Raw genomic sequence first — 26,638 nt, 5'->3', positions numbered from 1 at the left:
AGTGTGTCTGAGATCTTTCTGATTGTCTGACCTTCCTCTTTTTGCTGGAGATGCAGTACTAATGTTGTACATGCTGGAAGCATGAGGAGTAAAGTTAAAATGCGACATGCCCATCGTTACTGTTTTTAACACAAGATATGTTAATATTGGATTTCATCGTGGCCCATAGATCATGCAAGAAGTTGACATGGTGGTTCTTCAAGTAAGCACCACGTCTTCGTGGTCTGCATTTGATGGCTAACCATTTACAAGATGGCAAAGTAGTGCTGTACAAATTAGTTGAATTGTACATTGTATGGGACTAGCACGTACTGCACACAGAGATATTTACGTATGGCAATTTTGCAGAACAACTGTTAGCGTTTTTGATAACTACCACCCACGACACTACCATGATGTTTGAAAGACATCAATCGGTTTTGAAGGTTTCCACCTTTAATAGCAAGTTGTGTTCTACTGGACAAGTAGAAATTCATTGCTTTGAATGTTATGTTTTACGTTCTTAAGAATATTTTATAGACACTATTGATTTCTTGGTTGTTTTACGATGGACCTGGTGGGTTTGTATCACGTCTTGATCTGGCATGAACAGACTTGCTTGTTGTTGACATTGATGTTTGTATGTATTTCTTATTGCTTGTTAAGTACACCCTTTGATGAAAAACTTGCATCTGAAATGCATTGTACTCTTCTGATGTGATATGTAACTGATGTTACAAAAACAAATTTGTTTTTGCAAAACAAATTAAATCTAATAATAATCAGGGGAATTGGCGAGTGCAGAAGCATAATGATTAATTTTAAATATTTGTTTCAATACAAAAAAATGTAAAAACTAACACACCTAATAGGGTGAATATGATTCTGCAAGTTTGGTGTGGTCAAGCAGTGCATTTGTGGGCCTGATTTACCTAATGCCAGGCGGCTTGATAATCTTTGTATGTATAATCATGAACAGGGAGTGAACCCAGACAGAACACAGCACAAGATCGAAAGCATCAGAATATTAGAAAGAGAGGGAGTGCACAGCCGGAACCATGTGAACCCCAATCAGTATTACCTTGCATTACTTAGTTTTATCCAGCTAAACGTTGCCCCCTAAAGTATTGTATTCTAAATTTATAACATACTAAAGCTGATTAACAAGATTAAAAGTCTGTTTCAATGAGTTAACATTATGTAACATTGCCACTTTGTACAATGACATGAACTAATAAAACACTGCTCAGACTAACAGCTGCAGAAACAAGCATTGACAAAGCCAATATGTTTCGCCTTTGTTTGTTCTTTTGCATTCTATCTTACTACCTGGATTATAAATATTAGGAAAAGATTATAATAATGTTTGTTTCCAAAATGATAAACCGTTAATAGTTGCTTATGTTGTGATGTATGTTGAGTTAATATCCCAGGGGTCCAAACTTGCAATTTTTACCTTATGTAATATGGCATTGCATTACAGTATAGTAATGTGTAGTTAGTAAAGTGCCACTGCACCTCCCGAACCATTCAAATCATGCCCCATTTAACTGCAAGGTAACCACAATTGTGACTGCCCGTTTAGTAGTAAAATATATATCAATATTTGGTGTTTAGAGGTGATATGACAACTTTTGGCCCCGGTGCCACTGCACCTGCTGCACCATTCAAATCATGACCCTAATGCCTGCAAGATAACTGCACTTGTGACTGCCTGTTTGGAAGTAACATGTTTTAATAATTTGTGTTTTGTGATGTTCCTGGAGTTTTGGCCCTGGTGTCATTGCACCTGCTGCACCATTAAAACCATGACCCAAGTGCCTGCAAGATAACTGCACTTGTGACTGCCGGTTTAGTAGTAAAATATTGCAATATTTGGTGCTTAAAGGAGTTATGATAAGGTTTGGCCCCGGTGCCACTGCACCTGCTACACCAGAAAATCATGATCCTAGTGCCTGCAAGATAACTGCACTTATGACTGCCTGTTTAGCTGTAAAATAAAGCAATAATAAACATTTAATGGGGTGCCTTAAGCATTTGTTCCCAGTGCCACTGCACCTGCTAGTGACCCTAGTGCCTGCTAGGTAACTGCACTTGTGACTGTCTGTTTAGTAGAAAAAATTTGCAATGATCCATGTTTAGAGGGATTCTGACACCCTGTGGCCCCGGTGCCACTGCACCTGCTGCACCATTCAAACCATGACCCTAATGCCTGCAAGGTAACTGCACTTGTGACTGCCTCTTTAGTAGTAAAATATACCCATATCGGTGTTTACAGGAGTTCTGAAAACTTTGGGTGCTGGTGCCACTGCACCTGCTGCACCATTCAAATCATGACCCTGGTGCGTGCATGATGGCTGCATTCGTGACTGCCTGTTAATAAGTCACAAAGAGAATAAAATAAAATGTTGCCCAATTATACAAATGACTATTGTTTAAAAATGAGCGAGTGGTAATTTAAAAAATGAGCACTCAATTAATTGTAATATTTACAACTGTTATTCATCAGAAATGTAATTATTAAGTAATGAAAGACACAACATAATGAGCCCACTCGCTGCATGCTTTACATCTGCACTTGATACTCCATTGAAAGATGGCCAACATAGTTACGCACATTTCAACGCAAACTGACTTGCGTTTAGTTTACGTTTTTGCGTACAAACACTAACAATTAACCAATCACTAAACGCCCAGACAGTGTACTTCGGCCATGCACTTCACACGACGGCAAAAGCAGAACTGAAAGCAGAACAGACCAGAAGAGCAGGAACTGACCTGTCAGCCAATAAAAAACAAGTACATTCAAGCAACGTTGGAGCACCGTTTGAATGAAGAAGCAAGAAACGGGAGGTTCAGGTAAGTAAGAGGCGAAGTAGGGGCGTGTTCTACGTCCCTCAAACTGGGGATGTGGCCACGTGTCAGGTAATCTTGTGTCAGTAAACAGTTAACTAGTGCGTGCTTTCTACAGCAGAGCACAAGGTCAGTTATTCACTACAAAGAAAACTTCTCATACAAATGACACTTGGGAACACCATAGAGAATGATTTAGAGAATATTATGGAATTATTTACTTCCCACATTAAACTATTTTGCATTAACATTTTAGGAGAGAGAAAGCTAAAGTAGCATAATTTTAGTTTAAAGAATGGGAGCTTCGCACCTAAATTGGAAGTGTTCTCATGTATAATAGCCATAGCAAACTGAGCATCATGTAGAATAGCCATAGCAAACTGAGCATCACAAAAAAATGAAGAAGACATCATGAGTTTATACAAGTCAGAAAAAATAACGCTATGTACAGAAGACTTTATAGTTCACACCAAACAATCGCAACTAAAATGCACAAAATATTTACACTTTTCTGTGACCTCACTGAAATATTGCTGTACTGTAAGGATAAATGACAATACAGAACGAACTGAAAAGCGTCTGTACATGACGGGCAAACAAATTCAGGAGAGAAGGGCCTCCACATAGTACTGTAAATGCAAAGTGGACCTGAAAATGCCTAGCCTTCAGCACAGTCTGTCTCAGAAATAACAAAAGCACCATGTGTTATTTTATGATACAGCTTTTGTCAGCCTAGAACAAGACCTGAAAATGGGAGGTTCTAGGTATCTTAACTGTTTATTTTCATTCTGATTCAGTTAAATTGATCACAGGTCGGGGCTATCAAAAGCACAGGGACTGCGAAAAATGATTTTGCAGTCATGCTCTTGTAAACAACCATTTATGGCTTAAACATTGCCAGTCACCCCTCCGTGATATTCAAAAACCTCGAAATGACTCTGTGTCATCTTCTGGTAGCCACCAGGGGGTGTGGAGTCAAAATCTTGAATTTAGAATATCAGTCTAAACCTTCATGAACTCCACAATATTCCCTATCTATGTATTATCGTGTTATCAAGTTAAGTAGATGTGGAGTTAAAAATAGTAAAGATATGCTTCCCTATGTGTGCCTACCTTAATGATATCTTGGTAGTCAATACTGTGGACTCAATGTGTGTGCACACTGATATTCTTGACTGAAATATTGCGCCATACAGCCCCTCAGAGACTGTCAGCTCAATCAGCTTGCAGAATTTCTGCTCATCTCTCTGCAGCAAACCAAAGACTTTATGCTTAGCATAAAGTCAGGATCTCCATCGGATACCTTTCCTCTGAAGACTCATCTTGCCCCCGTTTTGATGACTAACGTTTTGCAGAACGTGTTCACCCTCACGCTGTTATGAGGGGTTAGGGGGCAGCCATTTTGGTTATGCTCAATTTATCTGCGCCGTTTGACACAGTCTCGCTGGCATGGATGGTCCAAGTATGTGTCTGGTGTACCGCCCTGAAGCTTCTCTGCTCTTTCCTAACTAATGGAAGACAAATTGCCAGCTGGGGGTTTTCAGGGCAGAAGCCTTTAGCCTCCCTTGTGGAGTGCCCCAGGGCCCATCTCTTAGGCTGAACTTTTTTAATGTTTATGTGGCCCGCAGGCAGAAGTGGTGCACTCCTTTGGGTTCCATGTAATCTCATGTGCTGGCGACCCCCCGATGATTGCGTCCATCTCATCTCAAGTGACCCTACATCAGTGGCAGAGAAGTTCAACCATTGCATGACTAGTACTGGCAGGTGGATGAAAGGCAATGTCCTAAAAGTGAATGCTGGCAAAAACGAGATTCTAGTGTTTGGCATGCAGGAATCCATCTGTTCCATCATCTGGTGGCCGAAGGACTATGGACCTCTTCCCACTCCAGTCAAATCAGCCAAAAACCTGGATATCATCTCATAACATCTTAAGCTTTGACACTCAGGTCAGCTGCGCACCTGCGTCCTCATTATCAGGGCCATGAGGTAGATCTTTCCATACATTCTCCTGGAATTGCGTCAATCAGTCATCTTGGCTCTGGTCACCTTGCAATTTTAATTCCTTAATAAGCACTAAAGCTCCCAGAATGCAGTAGTCAGTCTGGTCCTTAAAATCCCCAGACAGCGCTTGGTCATGGACGCGATTCGCTCTTTACTGGCGCTCTTAGCCCTGCAACAGAAAAGACCCAGTCAACTGAACTCACTTTTTAGCTGGTACATTCCCAGCAGGCTTCTTAGATCTCCCTTCCATAAGAAGGCAATAATTCACAAAGTTCGGAAGGTCAGATGGGGCAGTCACTCCATTTTGGTGGCCAATGGCAAACTATGAAACACCCTTCCCCGTCCACATCTCTGGGCATTACATTTTTCTGTCTTTAAAAAACATCTGAAAACGTGTTTTTTTCCTTCCCAGTCCCACGCTGAACAACTACATACTGCTATGTACTGCCTCTCAAAGCGTTTTTATAACTTTGGGTATAGTGCGCTCTATAAAATCTATTAACATAATATATCAGCATCAATGGCCCCAAGCTGTCTAACAGACCCTCCATGCTGGTCCTCTAAATCCCAAATCAGCCTGCCTTCAGATATTATCAGCAGGCCTTTAGGGGCAATCCACAAGCCACTATACACCCTCACTCTCTCTTAAGACACTCCCAGACAACTCTTCTATCTTCCCAATCGACCCTCAGAGAACTCCAACAGGCAGCCAGCCTGTACTTTAGACACCTCCATTTTGACCTTACACCAATTTATCCTCAAGGTAACATCATCTGATATTTATCAGTGGCGTCCCTTGGTGTGACATCAGACACCTTCAGATGACCATACCACCCCAACAGAGACCCTCAGATTGCACCTACTTAATTCCCATGTGGCCTTCAGATACCTCCAGCATTTCCTTAAGAGTAGTGCTGTTATCAGAATTACTGTGGGAACACTTAGTGGTAGGAATTTTGTAGATTCCTGCAGATTCCAGAACTTTCCTTCATAGAAATGTAAGGAAAATGAGTGATCTTACCAAAGTTCGAGATTTCCAGAGCATTCTGGGTAACAAACCATAGTGGGATCCATGCAAGCCACAACATGGCTTTGGTCTCCAAGTTTCAGAAATGCCAAGTATTTGTACAGTTCCGTAGCTGCCCAGTTCCCAAATTATGCAGCCAGTCACTGTCAAAACACTCCCTATGAGAATCCAAATTTCCTATTACTGGGCATGGGGATGCTCTAGGCCCCAGGAATGTTGGGTCTTTAGGGATGGGGCAGCATCCTGTCAGGATGGATAAACTGCTTCCCAATATTTTTGTAAAAAAAATATCTGTGGCATGAAATCCTAGGGGGAGACTGGGGGGTATATCCTCCAATCTCCTCCCTGAGGGAGAGCGGGGGTAGAAAGACTGCTGGGGTCAGATAGTTTGGCTCCATGTGGACTGCCCCCACACTGATCTTTTTTTTCAAGAATAGGCACACTGGGAGACCACCCCTGCAGTCTACTTCCCAAGAGGTGAAAAAATAATGTTGGGGGTCATTAGAGTGGGAGCATGTCCCAATGCCTGGGTCGGCTGTCCCTACCTCTTCTTAAAAACAAAAAAGAGTAATATCCCTTGCATCTACATGGCTTTCTGCAAGTCCTCCCTCCCCCAAGGGGCCTGACAGAGTCTAAGGGAGGTGGGGGGGGGGGGCTAGAGGGGCGCTGCCTGGGAAGCACATAGACTGCTGGGCATGTTTTCAGGTGGGGGGAATAACTTTATTCCAACATAGGCTGCATTCACACATTTTTGTAAAAATTATCCCTGGTGTCAAGTGGGTTTTCACCCTCCCAAGGCAGTCGTCCTCTTATAGGGCAGAAAAGCGGAATTTTAATTTTTTATTATAATTTTTAAAAATATTTTGGGTACCTTTGTGCTCAGGAGTGAGGTATGCCCTCGAGCGCTGATTGTCAAATAATGGCCCCAACGGGTTTCACTTTCAATCTGTGTAAGGTCAGCGCTCTGGAAGCATCTCCCTTTGCTGATCAGAGAGGCACATGCGTTGGTACTTTTCGCTCTCTTGCTGGAACGCAGTGGGTATTCACATTACTCGGATCCATTTCTGTATGCGTTGCGAGGAGCTCTTCTCTACTTTTGGGATTTATAAAGTCAAATGTGTGCAGAAATAAACAACAGAGTAAAAGTGCACAGCCAGGGTGGCAGCGTTGGCAACACTCAGCAGCATCTCATCTGAGTCACGTATTCAAGTCAGCAGCATTTCATCCCTCTGAACTTGTATAAACGAGCACCAGCTGGGGTTATGCAATAAAGTTATATAATACTGCTTAGCATGTACAATAGCTCAGATGAAACCGACCTAAAAGAACCAGGTCATTTTTAGATTGTTTCTATAGAGATGTCTACTCTGTAAGACAAGGGACAACTGTTTAAAAATGGATTTGAATTGTGCATGCTCTGTCAGGGCCTGATAAGAGATATGAACCGGTAAAAATCTCAGGGAAGTCAAAGTCGCAATTAATATATAACAATGTATTGTGCTGTTGTTGATTGCTTATTTATTTATTTATTTATTTTTCCTTGTAATACTTTCACCTCAGAAGCACTTCAAAGTACATTTACATAGATAATTTATAGGAAGTTTGTGAAAAGAAGGTTTGCACTTTATTGAAGGAATGGTTTCCCAGATTTGAGATGATCTGCGTGATTCTCTGCAGGTCACCACCAGAAGTACAAACGACCTATCTTACTCTTCTTCATTGTTATTCCCTTCTCTGTCTTTTTAGATTGAGCATGGCAGCGCGCCAGCGTGGCTTTTCAGACGTGTTGGTATCTATGTGGGTGTGTAAGCACGCCCACCTCACGCCTATCACTTTCACTCGTTCGTGGGCTTGACTTTTAAAAATCCTTTGTTATCATTGGTAAATGCTTTACGATTGTCCCTTCTTGGGGCGATTTTATTACCCATTACACATGTAACAGGGTCGGTCCCAAAGGTATCTTTGGGACCGACCCTGTTACATGGATGATTGCACGTTTGCCGATATGTTTGACTGTGAATTAACTTCTTTTTCCTTTTGTGTGTCTCCTTCGCGGTCATGGCAGCCATGGAGCTTTGAATCGTCTTGCTTATGTAAACTGCTTTACTTTTCATTTTTCATTTTGTATGTCTCCTTCATACTCACGCTCATGGTGGCCATGGCGCTTTGAATCGGCTCGCTTATGTTAACTGTTTTACTTTTCATTTTCAATGTATGTGGCAAGAAAAGTCCAGTTAGGAATACACCAATAGCAAATGCTTGTTTCTCTTTGTTGTTCTAGGTCAGAGTCAAATGATGAAAAATAAGCCCTGACCCCGGAGGTGGCAGTGCTCTCTGCTGGCACAAATTAAGCACTGGAGGTAAGCATTCAGGAGGCCATGCATGGGGAACCTTAACATTGCACCACAAATTGTTATTATTGATTAAAAGTATTAACTTTCAATAATAACAAGTTTGGTATTTTAATACATTGTTCTTGATTTGCCTTTTTTCCAAGCATGTCTCCAAAGTATATATAACTGAACCATATTGCTCAGAGCAAAGGTAAATGCCCTCATTTGATAATAGTTCAGCAGTATCTGGAGATTGGTGTCCCCCAACTTCAGGGCAAATTAAAGAAAATGATGCATAGAATTCCAATTACAGAACAGCAATGACCCCCCATTCAAAGTCCCAACCAGAGCATCAGTTGCTCTAGATATCTTCAGCATTCTATCTCTAACTACATGTCACTGCCTACTACTCTGCAGACTGTGGCTAATGGATAATACATTTGGAAATGTTAGTCTGAATGACTATGGCCCAATGCCTGGTCAGTGTAGTCCTGTACAATAGACCTTTGCTGAAACTCTTTGATCTATGTACACCATTTCTCTTAGGTTCAGATCTTCTCCAATGCTTTCTATATCAGCACAGCCCAGGGAGTAAGTACATCTTCATACAAGAGACAGACTTCGGGTGTGAGTGATGGTAGAGGCTGTGCTTTTGTAGTTATTGTAGACGAGTACTCCGATGGACTCCATCCCTTCAACTATTGTGCATCAATGCTGATGTTGTAGGTTTCTCAAAAGTACGTCTTTAGCGCTTTGATTTGTGATCTGCTTTGTAAGCTATGCATATTTATACTGTTTATCTTGCTGTTTTAGCTTTTCTAAGAACACAGTAACTCTTTGCTTCATGTTCCTTTTGTGTGTTGTGAGGTTCTTTGTACATAGCAGTGTGAGTATTGGTTTCTAATGGATGGATGGATGTGTAAAACATGACTGTACTGTTTTTTTCAGATGTTGAAAATGTTTTGGGTTTATACACGGTCATCGGACTCACGTGTTTGCATTTAAATTTGGGCATAGAACCCAAGTGTTAGTCCGCTTTGGACCACTCTTTACGTGGCCTTTAGTGCTGCTGCCCTTCTATTTTCAAGAAAAAAATATTAAACCAAATCCTTCCAATGCTCTCTTCCCTAACATAGATAAAATAGTGATGAATGTTGAAATTAATAAATCTAGTTCAACATAGCTCACAAATCCTTACGTTGTAAACCCTCACAGTACCTAGTCAGAAAAATGAAGATCTCATGGGGACTCAGTCCTTATATAGTTCAGATACACTGGTCTTTGAGACTCTGGATTTAAGACAAAAAAAACACACTACTAACCATTTGCTAATCATATTCCTTCATACATAGTACACTTCCTTCTTCTACAGCATCAATAGAAAACTGAAATCGGTTGTTGCGTACAAAACTGCAGTTGCTTTGCAATCTTGTACATAAGGAAACATGCCAGATGCTTTCCTCCACGTGTAACGTCTGGACACCAACAACACAGAATTCATATAGGGCCTGTTAATGTTTAACCCAATGCAAACTGGGAAGTATTGTGCAGCAGTTTCTACCCTTTATCCCTCCATTTACCCACTAACCCTCCAACACCCTTCAAGTGGCTAAGATTTAGCCAGTGGTTGGGTACTGGACGAGAATATCAACAGACTTTACTGCCACACCTAACACTAAGCTTGTGTTTGGCAGCTGAACTAGTAGCCACAACAGAGTTAATCCCTCCTGCATCGGGAACAGGACTATAAAGCAGCCCCAAAGTCTACCAAGCAGTGTTCAGACCTACTGGCCAGCACTCAGATATGAATAACACCATGACGTCCTGTGAATCAGCACCAAGAGCCCTTGGACAACACTCCTTACCGATGAGAAGCACCGAAACCTATTGGTGGCCACGCAGAAGTTCACAGCTGTACGCAGGCTGGCTTGAACTGCACCTAGGATCATTCAGATATATACAGGACTATCGGGCAATGGCAAAAGCTATTGCACAGCACCCATGTCTTTTGGGCAGCACGCAGGCATACTGACCTGAACACGGGCATATGATCTTCAGCATACTGGCATAGATTTTCTTACACTTATTGTTATTGAGTTTTGCATAGTACTTAACAATACATAGGAAACACAGGCAGTGATTCGACATACAGGATAAATGAGCAGATAATTTAGAAGGGAGTATAAAAGAAAGCTGGTGAGTCGACTGTGGACACACTATACACGCACAGCGTTGACGGCCCCAAACTGAGGGGCTGGGCTGCCACAAGCAAGTGTGGGTAGTAGAGTCGGAGTATTGGCAAGCCTGGAACCTAGAATAACTCAGCGTCCAGCATGCTAAAGAAGTGTGCAATATAATTGAGAACTAAGGAAATCAGAAAATAGATGTGATCATTTACACAATGAGAAAGTAAATTGTGAAAGAACCTTTAACCTTAACTTATGCTGGGAGAGCGGGAAGAGCTGGTATATAGGATTAGCACTTAGTTTTTTTGGAGGGTGTGGGGGGCAGTAGCCAGTCAGATAAATGGGAAAGAAGTTGTGGGTCGTCATCTGCTAGTGTCTCCGCTTATGTGGTACCAATGAGGGGTGGAAGCTGAACACAATGCTTGGGGTGGGAGACAGTTGGGAATAATAGGGGTGTGCAGTGTAAGATGTAATGGCTAGTCTGTTTCTTTCTGGGGCAAGACGTCAATCCTGGGTTCCTCCCACACTGCGGCTCATATTCTGTCCCAACCTTCCACTTCTGGATGCTCATGAAGGCCCTTATTCTCTTCTCTATGTAAGGCCTTGCTTTGCTGCTTGGGTCCAATGCAAGACCATTGTGCACCACATAGAGGGAGAATGGGCATGCAGTGATTTCCATTTACAGGTCAACACTCTTGGCCAGAAGAGGGTCAGGGTCCAGGAAGCACATCAGAGCTCTCGTGTTTCCTGGTCCATACTGACATAGTTCATAAGAGATTCAGGCATAATCTGCCCCATCGATGCCAAGCAAGACATACAGGGTACTACCTAACAGCATACATGAATAATAAGGAGCACTTCTGATATACAGTACCATGATATTTAATGAATACCATGGAATATTTGAACAGCACCCAGAGTTATAGTGGCAGCTCCCTGGTGGTTATTTTCGGATAGAGAGACTCTAATTGGCTACCCACTGGTGAAAGAGCAGTGGGGGCAATTATATACCCTGACAGTGCCTTAAAATAACAATTTCTTCTTGACTGTAATTAAGATGGGTATATTTTACTATGGAGCAAGCACTGAACTGCAGTATAGCCATTTCTTCTACTGGGCACAGCATTTTCTGATTGACATATACATTCATTTCCTTCTCCGGATAAAAACAGCTTCAGGGAATTGTTTGGTTTTTAAACTTGTTTTATAATCTTCACTTTATAAATATCTTTGACTTGCTTTTCAATTTTTAAACTATATGACAACCTCTCATGTATAAGGCATTGACACCAGGCTTGTGGAAGACTCAAGAACACCTCATTAACTGATTAAAGGCGAGAAGACATCCAGGAAGACATTTTGATGAACAATGTCAGATGGATAAGAATATGTAAAAGGCTACCGCCTCAACCCACCCCCTAGGAATCTGCCTGACCTGATCAAGTTTTGTTCTCAAACAAATGCAGTTCAGGGAAACTTTATCAAGCACTTTAAAACTGAAAACGCGTTCAAACAAGTGACCTAGAATAAACAATGAACGGTGGGATTTTTTGGGGGATTCCTAGTAATTGAGTTTAAATCTGATGATACTTAGTAAAGAAAGTGACTGTTTTCCTAGCACACATCCATTAGCCAATGTTTAGTTTGTAATTTATTGGAACGCTGGCTCGTGTCCAAGAGAGAAATATTGTTCTGACTCACGCAATGTATGCATGTGATTGTGGAAGGGACAACAGAGACAGATTTAACTAATACTTAGACTTTTCAGTAAAGTTTTCTGTCTTGTTCGAGGCACACCTTGCTTTCCTGCAGGTCAGAGACCGCGTTATAGGTATGGCCTGGAGGATTTTGGGGAGGCACCAGACAGCGGAACACGGAGCTAAGAGGAGGATTAGTTTTAACTGCATAACCTAAGAGGGAGTGGAGTGATGACAAAAGGGTTAGATAAGTGTAAAGCGCCTCTTCAGCCCTTCCCCATCAAGGCACAGTTCCCTGAATGCAGAGGGGTGGAAAGATGTTCAGAGATGGGCTGCTGGCCAGTGAGTGACTTCACTGTCCAGCAGCCTCCCACATCTTCAACATCCCAAGGATATTAATTCTGTTACAGACAGTCATTCTAGAACTAGACACACCTCTTTGTTACCACCTTCCAGAATGTTCAAAAGAATGGCATGCAGGGGTGAATTTTAAAGCACATTTTCAAACAAATGAAAATACGATGTAATACGGGAGACTGATTTGTAGAGAGCATCTTCACTATACATGTCCTCCTGTGGAAGCAGGGAAACCAGTAGAAACAACCACTGGAACTCCCGCTCACAGACAGATCTTTTTTAAAGGGAGATCTTAAAGTGACGAATCAAAACACTGTGGGCCACATTCACCAGCTCCTGGTGCTTGTAAATTCCACTGACGGGGCAAGTGGCTGGATTTACAACTACAAAGAAGTTAAAGGGGACCTTGCTGACATCAGCCCTTCTACATCCACACAAGAATACCCCACGATCAAGTGAGATTATGCAGGAGGAAATGGCATGCAAGGCATGAGGACCACAAAAGTTTGTGAATGTCCAGAAACAGTGTGTGGTTATTCAGAAACTGCTCTCAAACTCTTCCCTATCGTGAAAAAGGTTACAGATTTACTGTTGCCAAGGGATTGGGTACATCAATTTACACTTTTCAAAATATTTGTAAACTTCAGAAAGGAAGAAGCAGCTATAATTGTTACATAACTTTATCCCTTCCCGTTTTCCTATGCCCAAGCTAGTGCTATTACATTTAAGTTCAAAATGTTTACATTTTGACCTTAGACAGTCATAAACCTAAACCTGCATATTACAAAACATTCAGTAGTTTGTAATAAAATGTTATTCCCTGTTTATGTTTCATTGCACCTGACAACTGACGGTACAGGGTGTTTTTATAAAGCGATGTTGCAAAACAAGCTTCAGAATAATGTGTAATATTCCACTCTTGCTGTTCCTTCTTCGTGACCCAAAAATGGGGGGCGGGGAGGGGGGGGAGGTCACAAGCTCGAGAGCCCCCCCAGAGCACAGTAGACTGACCTGAGAGCTCCTGCGTGGTTCTGTTTCATTACCTCAGCCCCGCTGCTCTCCTTTCCTCGCGCTCTCTTTCCATCCTCCCTCTCTCTCGCTCCTGTTCGTCTCTGGTCGCGTGCTCTCTACCTCGCCCCTTTGCCCGTCCTCCCTTTCTCTCACTCTTGAATCCTCTCCCACCCTCCTGCTGCAGCTAATCTCGAGGAGCTGGGGAGAGCGAGAGAGTGACAGAGGCCCCACGTGGCCCTGGGATTCCTAAACCGGCCTCCAGCACCCCCGGTTCCCGGCCCCCTGCATGAATGTGGCACAATGTCAGCATCCGCCCAACTCTAATGTCTCTTTTTCCACACTCATGCTAGGCGATTTCTTTCTCTCGCTCTGTATTTAAAAAAAAAAAACGGTAGCATTTTAACATTTTGTTCACTGTTCCGAAAGACTGCAGCGGTTTACATCTTTGTCAGCTTTATAGACCACAAATGTTGTTCTACTACGTAGTTTCTCCCCCTCCCCATGAGCCAAAATGAATGCCCTATTCTGAGTTTTCCCGCCCACAACGAGGCCTGTTAGTTAGGTGACGGAGTTTGAGCACCTGCTTCCTCAAGTTCAACGTGGTATATTATTCTATCGTGAAGAAAATGACCTCTGCAGCCATGCCAGAATATGGAACGATTTTTTAGCAGGTTTTGGGATGGAATACAAAACTGCAAGTGTGGTGCTATGGTTCTTGGATTATGCTAATTTGCATGGTGGTATCATTTAACAAGTCATACCAGCACTGATTTCTGCTGTTGCAAAACAGCACTGATCATAAGAGTAAATGAAGGAAAATATTATACCAGCCCGGTGTCAATTACCACAGACCAAAACAAAAATCACCACCCGGTCACTTTATGTAATCTAGCCACAGATTCCAAATGTACTTAGATCTGCAGTTTGGGAGTACTGCGCTATGAGACAGGACTACTCTTTGCAGTCACAGAGATTATATTAATTAGCCAAAACAAAAGCTTATCACACAGCATAGGGAATTTTGATTAAACAGTATGTTACCACCCGATCAGTCCACCAGATGGAGGCCCATGGACAACCTCACAAAAAGCAGCGGCCATTTGCCGGCAAGGTGTAATGGTGTGGATGGACAATGCTTAACAGTATAGAAACCCCTCCCACTTTAACTAATCCAGCAACAGTTTAATAACACACACCCAGATGTTACCACAAATGTTGTTGCATACTAACACAATTGTGATGTTGGTTAGAAACTGATGGGCTACTTTGTTGTTGTCAATCGAACCTATCCACAAACGATCAACCCAGGGCATTTGTAGATCTTGCTTGTCCTTAGCAATTGCTTTGGATCGCCCCGAAATCTGCGCCCCCCCCATGTGGGTTAGAATGTCATGCTCTGATAAAAGTTGATCTCTTGTAAGCCTGAGCCTCATTACATTATCATGTATAATCCCTATAACTTTCAAGCATCCTATTGTGTTATCACTACTAAAGAAAGCCTCCCAAGCACCCAATCCACCAACTATTAGCCAATTTCTCACCCGTTTCACCTAGCAGATCTAATAGAATAGACATTCGTACAGATGCTGCATGCAGTTTTTGAAGCAGGCGTCATCCTAGATTCGATGTAGGCTGGATTTAAGTGGAGGCAAAATACACAGCTGTCAACATCATTATGACAGACCAGCTATGAATGTAGATCAACAACACGTTTTTCACACTCAGGTCTCTTCAGATGTGTCTGCAGCCTTCAACACCATCAAAAATACTATTCTATTTTGATAACTAGTGGAATTCAGAGTCCAGTGTATGATGCTAAAATTACTTAGCTCCTTTCCCTTGAGTAGAATTCAGTTTGTGTCAGTTCAACCCTTGACCTAGGTGTCAAATGCAGGTGTCAGCAGGTCTCTGAAGTGCAAGCATTATTATCAACTGATTTGTGTTTAATTACATACATCTTGTAACCAACATATCATTAACTTTAAATTGAAATAAACCATAACACAGCTTATTGTATAAACCACAAGAGGTCTGGTCATAACTATTTCCAAGAGCATCTCAAAAATAAGCATGATGGGAGTATTAAGGTGTCCTCAAGACACAACCAGAATCGAAACAGCCTGAATCTTTCTTCTTATGATACAGTGGTACATATCCCTGGTATCACCTTTAAAGGTACCTACAAACATACACACCAAAGGGAGGTAACCTTGTCCTCAACACCCGCCTCAGAGTGACCCTAGAGTAGCGTTTAGTGGTCCGCCCAACTTCAACCTATTCACTCAAGGCAGTTGCTCATCAGTCTTTATTTCTAGTTTCACCAAAATCGTGTCCCATATCGAACGTGCTGTGGCCCTGCCTCCTTCTTTGTGATATGTATTTGTATGTTTACATCAACCAAAGCCCACCTCTTGACATCATTTAACCACTGGCGTATGCGTGGTGCTAACTCCTATGGTTAAATTATTCCAAGCCATGACTATTTGCCTTTTTTGTGAGTATTAGGGCAAGATCTACACATCTATAAACATATTTGGATTGTTGGGATCTCAGTAGTTGCCCTAACAAACATTCAAGTGGGTTTGCTCTATATTTTTGTTAGTGAGTTCCAACGTTATTTTAAGTATGCTTTCTCAATACCTCACAATCACAAGAGAATTCCATAACATATGGCAAACATCAGTGTCAGATGCTTGACATCTAAGGCAACTGATAGAAGCTGCTCCTGACATTTTACCAATGCACTTGGAGGAGAAGCATCTTTGTTGAATGTATTTAAATTGAGCGTACTTTAAATGGGGATTTTGAGACAGGTTTCCACAATACTTCGAACATTAAGAGCACTGATTGTCTCAACTCGAACGGCCTATTAGGACTTCTCGCTGGAACTTCAGTCTTATATTTTTACTCAGGGACTTTGGCAGAATCACATTATACAGTGGGGTAATAGCTCTTTTGCCTGCCCATGGGTATGTAGGAGATGGAATACTTCCCACTTTGTAGGCTCAGCCCCATTTAACCCCCATGTTTGTGAAACTGCTCTAAATGAGTGCATTATATGTCAAAAAGTGACCTCCTGCAATCCGGAACATTTCTCTCACATGCTCACATCTACATAGTAGGTCATGCTCACACAGATTTCTTGCTGTGATGAGGCCTACTTCTGACCATGGTCCACTGGCATTTGCCCATGATAGTTATTGGAATTTATGCACAACAGTATGACAGCCTATGTATAATAATACAGTCTCAATAAATAACACAGGCAGGGCCACGAAGAAGCACAGCAATCTGGCTAATCTAGCATTTTAGCCATTACCCCATACCCATCAGGGACAGCGGAAGCCTCTTCTAGATGGAAATGATTGCCACACAGAAGTGGCCACTTCACCTAAATTACCCATTGTAGGAAGCTGGCCCTTTATGCTGTATGTGATAACTGTCAAAAGGGTCCAGGAGTTCCCAAGTGAGTGGGCAGGGCTTTCTATGCAATCCCAAAGTTCTGTATTTAGGGGCAGTGTGGTTGAGCAGCATTAGGCTTAACACAAAGGAGTTAAAGACATTTACAAATACACAAAATAGTCAAAAAGTGACTCAAGAAAGAGATTTACACCAATTTATAAAAATAGTAAGTATCTTTATATATGTTTAGGCATTGGAGAAAAATCAGTCAAGTAGGTAAGTGTAGGAAGTTGGCTCTGTATGTGCTATTTCAAAGTAAGGAATAGCATGCACAGAGTCCAAGGGTTCCCCTTAGAGGTAAAATAGTGGTAAAAAGAGATAATACTAATGCTCTATTTTGTGGTAGTGTGGTCGAGCAGTAGGCTTATCCAAGGAGTAGTGTTAAGCATTTGTTGTACATACACAGAGACAATAAATGAGGTACACACACTCAGAGACAAATCCAGCCAATAGGTTTTGTTATAGAAAAATATCTTTTCTTAGTTTATTTTAAGAACCACAGGTTCAAATTTAACATGTAATATCTTGTTTGAAAGGTATTGCAGGTAAGTACATTAGGAACTTTGAATCATTTCAATTGCATGTATACTTTTCAAGTTATTCACAAATAGCTATTTCAAAAGTGGACACAGTGCAATTTTCACAGTTCCTGGGGGAGGTAAGTTTTTGTTAGTTTTACCAGGTAAGTACGACACTTACAAGGTTCAGTTCTTGGTCCAAGGTAGCCCACCGTTGGGGGTTCAGAGCAACCCCAAAGTTACCACACCAGCAGCTCAGGGCCGGTCAGGTGCAGGGTTCAAAGTGGTGCCCAAAACGCATAGGCTTCAATGGAGAGAAGGGGGTGCCCCGGTTCCAGTCTGCCAGCAGGTAAGTACCCGCGTCTTCGGAGGGCAGACCAGGGGGGTTTTGTAGGGCACCGGGGGGGACACAAGCCCACACAGAAATTTCACCCTCAGCGGCGCGGGGGTGTCCGGGTGCAGTGTTAGAACAAGCGTCTGGTTCGCAATGAAAGTCAATGAGAGATCAAGGGATCTCTTCAGCGCTGCAGGCAGGCAAGGGGGGGGCTTCCTCGGGGAAACCTCCACTTGGGCAAGGGAGAGGGACTCCTGGGGGTCACTTCTGCAGTGAAAGTCCGGTCCTTCAGGTCCTGGGGGCTGCGGATGCAGGGTCTTTTCCAGGCGTCGGGACTTAGGTTTCAGAGAGTCGCGGTCAGGGGAAGCCTCGGGATTCCCTCTGCAGGCGGCGCTGTGGGGGCTCAGGGGGGACAGGTTTTGGTACTCACAGTCGTAGAGTAGTCCGGGGGTCCTCCCTGAGGTGTTGGTTCTCCACCAGCCGAGTCGGGGTCGCCGGGTGCAGTGTTGCAAGTCTCACGCTTCTTGCGGGGAGATTGCAGGGTTCTTTAAAGCTGCTCCTTTGGATAAAGTTGCAGTCTTTTTGGAGCAGGTCCGCTGTCCTCGGGAGTTTCTTGTCATCGTCGAAGCAGGGCAGTCCTCAGAGGATTCAGAGGTCGCTGGTCCCTTTGGAAGGCGTCGCTGGAGCAGTGTTCTTTGGAAGGCAGGAGACAGGCCGGTGAGTTTCTGGAGCCAAGGCAGTTGTTGTCTTCTGGTCTTCCTCTGCAGGGGTTTTCAGCTAGGCAGTCCTTCTTCTTGTTGTTGCAGGAATCTAATTTTCTAGGGTTCAGGGTAGCCCTTAAATACTAAATTTAAGGGCGTGTTTAGGTCTGGGGGGTTAGTAGCCAATGGCTACTAGCCCTGAGGGTGGGTACACCCTCTTTGTGCCTCCTCCCAAGGGGAGGGGGTCACATCCCTAATCCTATTGGGGGAATCCTCCTTCTACAAGATGGAGGATTTCTAAAAGTCAGAGTCACCTCAGCTCAGGACACCTTAGGGGCTGTCCTGACTGGCCAGTGACTCCTCCTTGTTTTTCTCATTATCTCTCCTGGACTTGCCGCCAAAAGTGGGGGCTGGGTCCAGGAGGCGGGCAACTCCACTAGCTGGAGTGCCCTGGGGCATTGTAACACGAAGCTTGAGCCTTTGAAGCTCACTGCTAGGTGTTACAGTTCCTGCAGGGGGGAGGTGTGAAGCACCTCCACCCAGAGCAGGCTTTGTTTCTGTCCTCAGAGAGCACAAAGGCTCTCACCGCATGAGGTCAGACACTCGTCTCTCAGCAACAGGCTGGCACAGACCAGTCAGTCCTGCACTGAACAATTGGGTAAAATACAGGGGGTATCTCTAAGATGCCCTCTGTGTGCATTTTTTAATAAATCCAACACTGGCATCAGTGTGGGTTTATTATTCTGAGAAGTTTGATACTAAACTTCCCAGTATTCAGTGTAGCCATTATGGAGCTGTGGAGTTCGTTTTTGACAGACTCCCAGCCCATATACTCTTATGGCTACCCTGCACTTACAATGTCTAAGGTTTTGCTTAGACACTGTAGGGGCATAGTGCTCATGCACCTATGCCCTCACCTGTGGTATAGTGCACCCTGCCTTAGGGCTGTAAGGCCTACTAGAGGGGTGACTTACCTATGCCACAGGCAGTGGGAGGTTGGCATGGCACCCTGAGGGGAGTGCCATGTCGACTTAGTCATTTTCTCCCCATCAGCACACACAAGCTGGCAAGCAGTGTGTCTGTGCTGAGTGAGGGGTCCCTAGGGTGGCATAAGACATGCTGCAGCCCTTAGAGACCTTCCCTGGCATCAGGGCCGTTGGTACCAGGGGTACCAGTTACAAGGGACTTACCTAGGTGCCAGGGTTGTGCCAATTGTGGAAACAATGGTACATTTTAGGTGAAAGAACACTGGTGCTGGGGCCTGGTTAGCAGGGTCCCAGCACACTTCTCAGTCAAGTCAGCATCAGTATCAGGCAAAAAGTGGGGGGTAACTGCAACAGGGAGCCATTTCTTTACACAAGCCCCCCCCAGCCCACAGGCCAGGAGACTCAGCCAAAGCTGGGAGAGTCTTCCTAGTCTGTCAGGCGAGGAAGAGTAGAGGAAATAGGCTGGTTTGTTGCAGGGCCTACTCTGCCTTACATCCTCCTGTTCAGGTCATTCCCTCTGGGGAACTGACCCACTTCCACAGTGATAGGACCTAGTCTGAACTGCCTCTTGTCTGTGCTTTTTATGTCTTCACCCATTCTCTCTATTTTGGGGTTAGAGGTATCCACCTCTGCTAATCTTATCTTAGCCAGGGTCACCCCTAGCTTACCCAAAGAGGTTACCCAGAGCTGGAGTAACCCCACCATGACCAACAGGGTCAGGGGGCCTAACTTGTTATTTGGCATGGGGTCAGACCACCATGCCAAGGATAGTGCAGCCATAAAGGCTAACACCCAGCAGAGGCCACTGACAGCTGTCAGTGCCCAGAACCACACCTTTAGCTCTTCACCTACAAGGGAAGGGGCTAAGTTACAGGCTTCTTTGGGTTCAGGGTGCCTGTCTGCTGTATTGGAGTGGGGGGTTACCACATCTTGTAGTAAACACCCTTCTTCCACTCTTTCTTCTGTTAGCTGAGGAGCCACCCACTCAGGCTTAACAGTTGCCTGACTAGCCAGGACTTCTTGTGGGTCAGGTTGGATTTTATCAGAGCCACTTTTGGAGTTCTCCCCCACTGGAGCAGAATCTCCTTGGCTTGCTGGAACCTTGGCTAAAGGTTGTCCACCTTTCCTACTCTGTTTCCTTTTCTTTTTCTTCTGGGGCCTACTTGCATTTACTGCAGAGGTAGGCACTCCAGACTCCTTGGGAGAGGACTGGCCCTGGACCAGTTCTTCTCTTAGGCTCTGACTAACCTCTGGGTAGTCATTTCCAAGGAGACAATCAAGGGGGAGGTCTGTACTGACTACCACCCTTCTCCAGCTAAAAGTTCCACCCACTTCTATGGGCACAAAAGCCACAGGCCTATTAGTGACCCTGTCTGGGCTAACTCTTACTCTGGCCATCTCACCTGGGATGTACTGGTTTGAGAACACCAGCCTGTCATGCACAATAGTGTGACTGGCACAAGTGTCTCTCAGGGCAGTGGCTGGGATTCCATTCACCTGTAGGTGGTGGAAGTGTCTACTTCCCTCTGGAATCTCCAACTCACCTGTTGGGCCCTTTTTCCAGTTGAAGGCTATGAAGACCTCCTCATCTGAGGAGTCATCCCCAATGGCTACACTGGTCACCCCTGGGATTTTGCTAGGGGGTTTGTTTTTGGGACAAGAAGTGTCCTTGGTGTGGTGCCCTGTCTGTTTACAGTTATGGCACCATGCCTTAGTGGCATCCCAGCTCTTACCCTGGTACCCACCTTGGTTTTGGGTTGTGTCTCTGGGCCCACCCACCTGGTCTGGTTTTTGGGTGCCTACAGGGGACTCTTTTTCTTTGTTTCTAGTGTCACCCACTTTCTCCTGGGGAGGCTTTGTAACCCCTTTCTTTTGGTCACCCCCAGTGGAAGTTTTGGTTACCCTAGTCTTGACCCAGTGGTCTGCCTTCTTTCCCAATTCTTGGGGAGAAATTGGACCTAGGTCTACCAGATACTGATGCAACTTTTCATTGAAGCAGTTACTTAAAATGTGTTCTTTCATAAACAAATTATAAAGCCCAACATAGTCATACACTTCATTTCCAGTTACCCAACCATCCAGTGTTTTCACTGAGTAGTCAACATAATCAACCCAGGTCTGGCTCGAGGATTTTTGAGCCCCCCTGAATCTAATTCTATACTCCTCAGTGGAGAATCCAAAGCCCTCAATCAGGGTACCCTTCATGAGGTCATAAGATTCTGCATCTTTTTTAGAGAGTGTGAGGAGTCTATCCCTACACTTTCCTGTGAACATTTCCCAAAGGAGAGCACCCCAGTGAGATTTGTTCACTTTTCTGGTTACACAAGCCCTCTCAAAAGCTGTGAACCATTTGGTGATGTCATCACCATCTTCATATTTTGTTACAATCCCTTTAGGGATTTTCAACATGTCAGGAGAATCTCTGACCCTATTTATGTTGCTGCCACCATTGATGGGTCCTAGGCCCATCTCTTGTCTTTCCCTTTCTATGGCTAGGATCTGTTTTTCCAAAGCCAATCTTTTGGCCATCCTGGCTAACTGGATGTCCTCTTCACTGGAGTTACCTTCAGTGATTTCAGAGAGGCTGGACCCTCCTGTGAGGGAGCCAGCATTTCTGACTACTATTTTTGGAGTCCGGGTTTGAGAGACCCTGTTCTCCCTAAATAGGACTGGTAGGGGGGAATTTTCCTCCAAGTCACTATCTTCATCCTCTGTGTTGCCATCCTCCGAGGGGTTGGCCTTTGCAAACTCTGCCAACAGCTCCTGGAGCTGTAGTTTGGAAGGTCTGGGGCCCATTGTTATTTTCTTTATTTTACAGAGTGACCTTAGCTCCCTCATCTTAAGATGGAGGTAAGGTGTGGTGTCGAGTTCCACCACATTCACATCTGTGCTAGACATTATGCTTCTAAAAGTTGGAATACTTTTTAAGAAACTAAAACTGGTTCTAGAATCTAATTCAAACTTTTACAAACTTTTAAACTCTAAAAGAAATGCTAAACAGGATCTAACACAAGGCCCTAGCAGGTCTTTTAAGAATTTAGAAAACTTTTCAAATTGCAAAAATCAATTTCTAATGACAATTTTTGGAATTTGTCGTGTGATCAGGTATTGGCTGAGTAGTCCAGCAAATGCAAAGTCTTGTACCCCACCGCTGATCCACCAATGTAGGAAGTTGGCTCTGTATGTGCTATTTCAAAGTAAGGAATAGCATGCACAGAGTCCAAGGGTTCCCCTTAGAGGTAAAATAGTGGTAAAAAGAGATAATACTAATGCTCTATTTTGTGGTAGTGTGGTCGAGCAGTAGGCTTATCCAAGGAGTAGTGTTAAGCATTTGTTGTACATACACAGAGACAATAAATGAGGTACACACACTCAGAGACAAATCCAGCCAATAGGTTTTGTTATAGAAAAATATCTTTTCTTAGTTTATTTTAAGAACCACAGGTTCAAATTTAACATGTAATATCTTGTTTGAAAGGTATTGCAGGTAAGTACATTAGGAACTTTGAATCATTTCAATTGCATGTATACTTTTCAAGTTATTCACAAATAGCTATTTCAAAAGTGGACACAGTGCAATTTTCACAGTTCCTGGGGGAGGTAAGTTTTTGTTAGTTTTACCAGGTAAGTACGACACTTACAAGGTTCAGTTCTTGGTCCAAGGTAGCCCACCGTTGGGGGTTCAGAGCAACCCCAAAGTTACCACACCAGCAGCTCAGGGCCGGTCAGGTGCAGGGTTCAAAGTGGTGCCCAAAACGCATAGGCTTCAATGGAGAGAAGGGGGTGCCCCGGTTCCAGTCTGCCAGCAGGTAAGTACCCGCGTCTTCGGAGGGCAGACCAGGGGGGTTTTGTAGGGCACCGGGGGGGACACAAGCCCACACAGAAATTTCACCCTCAGCGGCGCGGGGGTGTCCGGGTGCAGTGTTAGAACAAGCGTCTGGTTCGCAATGAAAGTCAATGAGAGATCAAGGGATCTCTTCAGCGCTGCAGGCAGGCAAGGGGGGGGCTTCCTCGGGGAAACCTCCACTTGGGCAAGGGAGAGGGACTCCTGGGGGTCACTTCTGCAGTGAAAGTCCGGTCCTTCAGGTCCTGGGGGCTGCGGATGCAGGGTCTTTTCCAGGCGTCGGGACTTAGGTTTCAGAGAGTCGCGGTCAGGGGAAGCCTCGGGATTCCCTCTGCAGGCGGCGCTGTGGGGGCTCAGGGGGGACAGGTTTTGGTACTCACAGTCGTAGAGTAGTCCGGGGGTCCTCCCTGAGGTGTTGGTTCTCCACCAGCCGAGTCGGGGTCGCCGGGTGCAGTGTTGCAAGTCTCACGCTTCTTGCGGGGAGATTGCAGGGTTCTTTAAAGCTGCTCCTTTGGATAAAGTTGCAGTCTTTTTGGAGCAGGTCCGCTGTCCTCGGGAGTTTCTTGTCGTCGTCGAAGCAGGGCAGTCCTCAGAGGATTCAGAGGTCGCTGGTCCCTTTGGAAGGCGTCGCTGGAGCAGTGTTCTTTGGAAGGCAGGAGACAGGCCGGTGAGTTTCTGGAGCCAAGGCAGTTGTTGTCTTCTGGTCTTCCTCTGCAGGGGTTTTCAGCTAGGCAGTCCTTCTTCTTGTTGTTGCAGGAATCTAATTTTCTAGGGTTCAGGGTAGCCCTTAAATACTAAATTTAAGGGCGTGTTTAGGTCTGGGGGGTTAGTAGCCAATGGCTACTAGCCCTGAGGGTGGGTACACCCTCTTTGTGCCTCCTCCCAAGGGGAGGGGGTCACATCCCTAATCCTATTGGGGGAATCCTCCTTCTACAAGATGGAGGATTTCTAAAAGTCAGAGTCACCTCAGCTCAGGACACCTTAGGGGCTGTCCTGACTGGCCAGTGACTCCTCCTTGTTTTTCTCATTATCTCTCCTGGACTTGCCGCCAAAAGTGGGGGCTGGGTCCAGGAGGCGGGCAACTCCACTAGCTGGAGTGCCTTGGGGCATTGTAACACGAAGCTTGAGCCTTTGAAGCTCACTGCTAGGTGTTACAGTTCCTGCAGGGGGGAGGTGTGAAGCACCTCCACCCAGAGCAGGCTTTGTTTCTGTCCTCAGAGAGCACAAAGGCTCTCACCGCATGAGGTCAGACACTCGTCTCTCAGCAACAGGCTGGCACAGACCAGTCAGTCCTGCACTGAACAATTGGGTAAAATACAGGGGGTATCTCTAAGATGCCCTCTGTGTGCATTTTTTAATAAATCCAACACTGGCATCAGTGTGGGTTTATTATTCTGAGAAGTTTGATACTAAACTTCCCAGTATTCAGTGTAGCCATTATGGAGCTGTGGAGTTCGTTTTTGACAGACTCCCAGCCCATATACTCTTATGGCTACCCTGCACTTACAATGTCTAAGGTTTTGCTTAGACACTGTAGGGGCATAGTGCTCATGCACCTATGCCCTCACCTGTGGTATAGTGCACCCTGCCTTAGGGCTGTAAGGCCTACTAGAGGGGTGACTTACCTATGCCACAGGCAGTGGGAGGTTGGCATGGCACCCTGAGGGGAGTGCCATGTCGACTTAGTCATTTTCTCCCCATCAGCACACACAAGCTGGCAAGCAGTGTGTCTGTGCTGAGTGAGGGGTCCCTAGGGTGGCATAAGACATGCTGCAGCCCTTAGAGACCTTCCCTGGCATCAGGGCCGTTGGTACCAGGGGTACCAGTTACAAGGGACTTACCTAGGTGCCAGGGTTGTGCCAATTGTGGAAACAATGGTACATTTTAGGTGAAAGAACACTGGTGCTGGGGCCTGGTTAGCAGGGTCCCAGCACACTTCTCAGTCAAGTCAGCATCAGTATCAGGCAAAAAGTGGGGGGTAACTGCAACAGGGAGCCATTTCTTTACAGTAAGTTTTAAAATAGGAATTCTTTTCACTATAAAAAGTGGGCACAGTTAAATTTCTGAGTTCTACAATATTATATTGTGGGAGGAAAAACAATTTCTGCAAAGAGGTAGAGGTACAGCGACTTGCAAGACCAATCTGCTGGGGTTAAGTGGAGTAGTGGGCAAGGTCCAAGGCAGCATCCACAGAACACCCTCAGCGGCACTGGGGCAGCCGGGTGCAGAGTACAAAACAGCACTGGGTGCCCAATCCGCTCTTATGGAGATCGGTCACTGCAGAAAGATGCTGTAGACTCTGAGGGCCAGTTGGGCTGAACCAACAGCGGGGCTAAGGCCTCACGATGCTCGGGCACAGGCAGGCACCTTTGGTCCTCTTCTCCACAGCTCAGAGGCAACGGTGCATAGGTGTCCTTAAGTGTTGGATTTTCTTTACCGGAGTGGTTGCAGTGGAGGAGTGCTGTGGGCAGAGGCTGCAGGCATCGTCGGGGAATTCCAGGAAGGGTGAAACCACAATGGACTCGGACTCTGAAAGACTAGGGAATCTTGTTGGCATCAGTGGTCAACTTCATCTCGGGTCAGAGATGGTGGGTGTAGTGGTGGCTTCAGGTGTCAGGTTTTGGTGGTTCCAGAGACTTCAGAGTTTCTTCTTTGGGGTTTGTTGGAGAACAGGTCTGCTGTTCACAGAAGATCTTGAGTCTTTTTTGAAGGCAGGCAGTCCTCCCGGGTTTCTGGAGTCACAGCTGCAGGATGAGTTGGCTTTGGTGCAGATTTCGACAAGGGCTGCAGGCAGGCAGGTAGGTTGATATAAGATCAGCTTCTTTTCTCCTCATCTGCTTTGCAGCTTTTCTGTGCTCTTGGTTTTCCTAGGTCATCAGGATCTGCTTCTCTGGTGCCAGGGGCTCCCCTATATACTGAATTTAGGGGCGTTAGGGGTGTGAAGGGTAGTAGCCAATGGGTTATTAAACCTTGGTGTTACTATGCCCCTTATATGACCACTTCCTGTGGGAAGTGGGTAAAACTCCGTCCCAGAATTCCTAAGTATGCCATTACAAAGACGGCTACTTCTGAAGAATCATGTCCACCTCGCAGTAGCCCACTTAGGGGTGGTACTAGCCTGGGGGTGACACACCTACCTGATGAGCTAATTTTCCTGCCTGACCAGGTGCCAAATGAGCTCTGGACAGGAGGCGGGGGGGGCTAACTCTCCTGTGAGGGAAGCCAGGGTCGCATTTCAAAGGTGGCAGCTCTTTGAGACTGGCTGCCTTAGGAAGGCTAATCAGTAGGTCACCCAGGGAGAGGGGGTGTTACAACCTCTTCCCAGACAGGCTTTTGTTCTGGGGCTCCT

At 44.9% G+C, this 26,638-nt stretch overlaps 1 protein-coding gene across 4 annotated transcripts in view; it reads right to left on the bottom strand.

Moving 5' to 3' along the window:
- Positions 1-26,638, bottom strand: part of GHR (growth hormone receptor) — an 820,074-nt gene that overhangs the window by 565,236 nt on the left and 228,200 nt on the right. The window contains exon 1 of one of the 4 annotated variants that reach the window (XM_069221483.1): positions 13,477-13,605. The exons of 2 other annotated variants lie outside the window; for them this stretch is intronic. The gene's annotated coding sequence lies outside the window, so the exon portion shown is untranslated. Of the gene's footprint in view, positions 1-13,444; positions 13,606-26,638 lie in introns of those variants that run through there. One more of the 4 variants, XM_069221480.1, reaches the window with a different exon arrangement.

Source organism: Pleurodeles waltl, chromosome 1_1 (genome assembly GCF_031143425.1).
Source record: "Pleurodeles waltl isolate 20211129_DDA chromosome 1_1, aPleWal1.hap1.20221129, whole genome shotgun sequence".
Taxonomy (NCBI): Eukaryota; Metazoa; Chordata; class Amphibia; order Caudata; family Salamandridae; genus Pleurodeles; species Pleurodeles waltl.
This window is presented reverse-complemented; position numbering and strand designations above follow the sequence as displayed.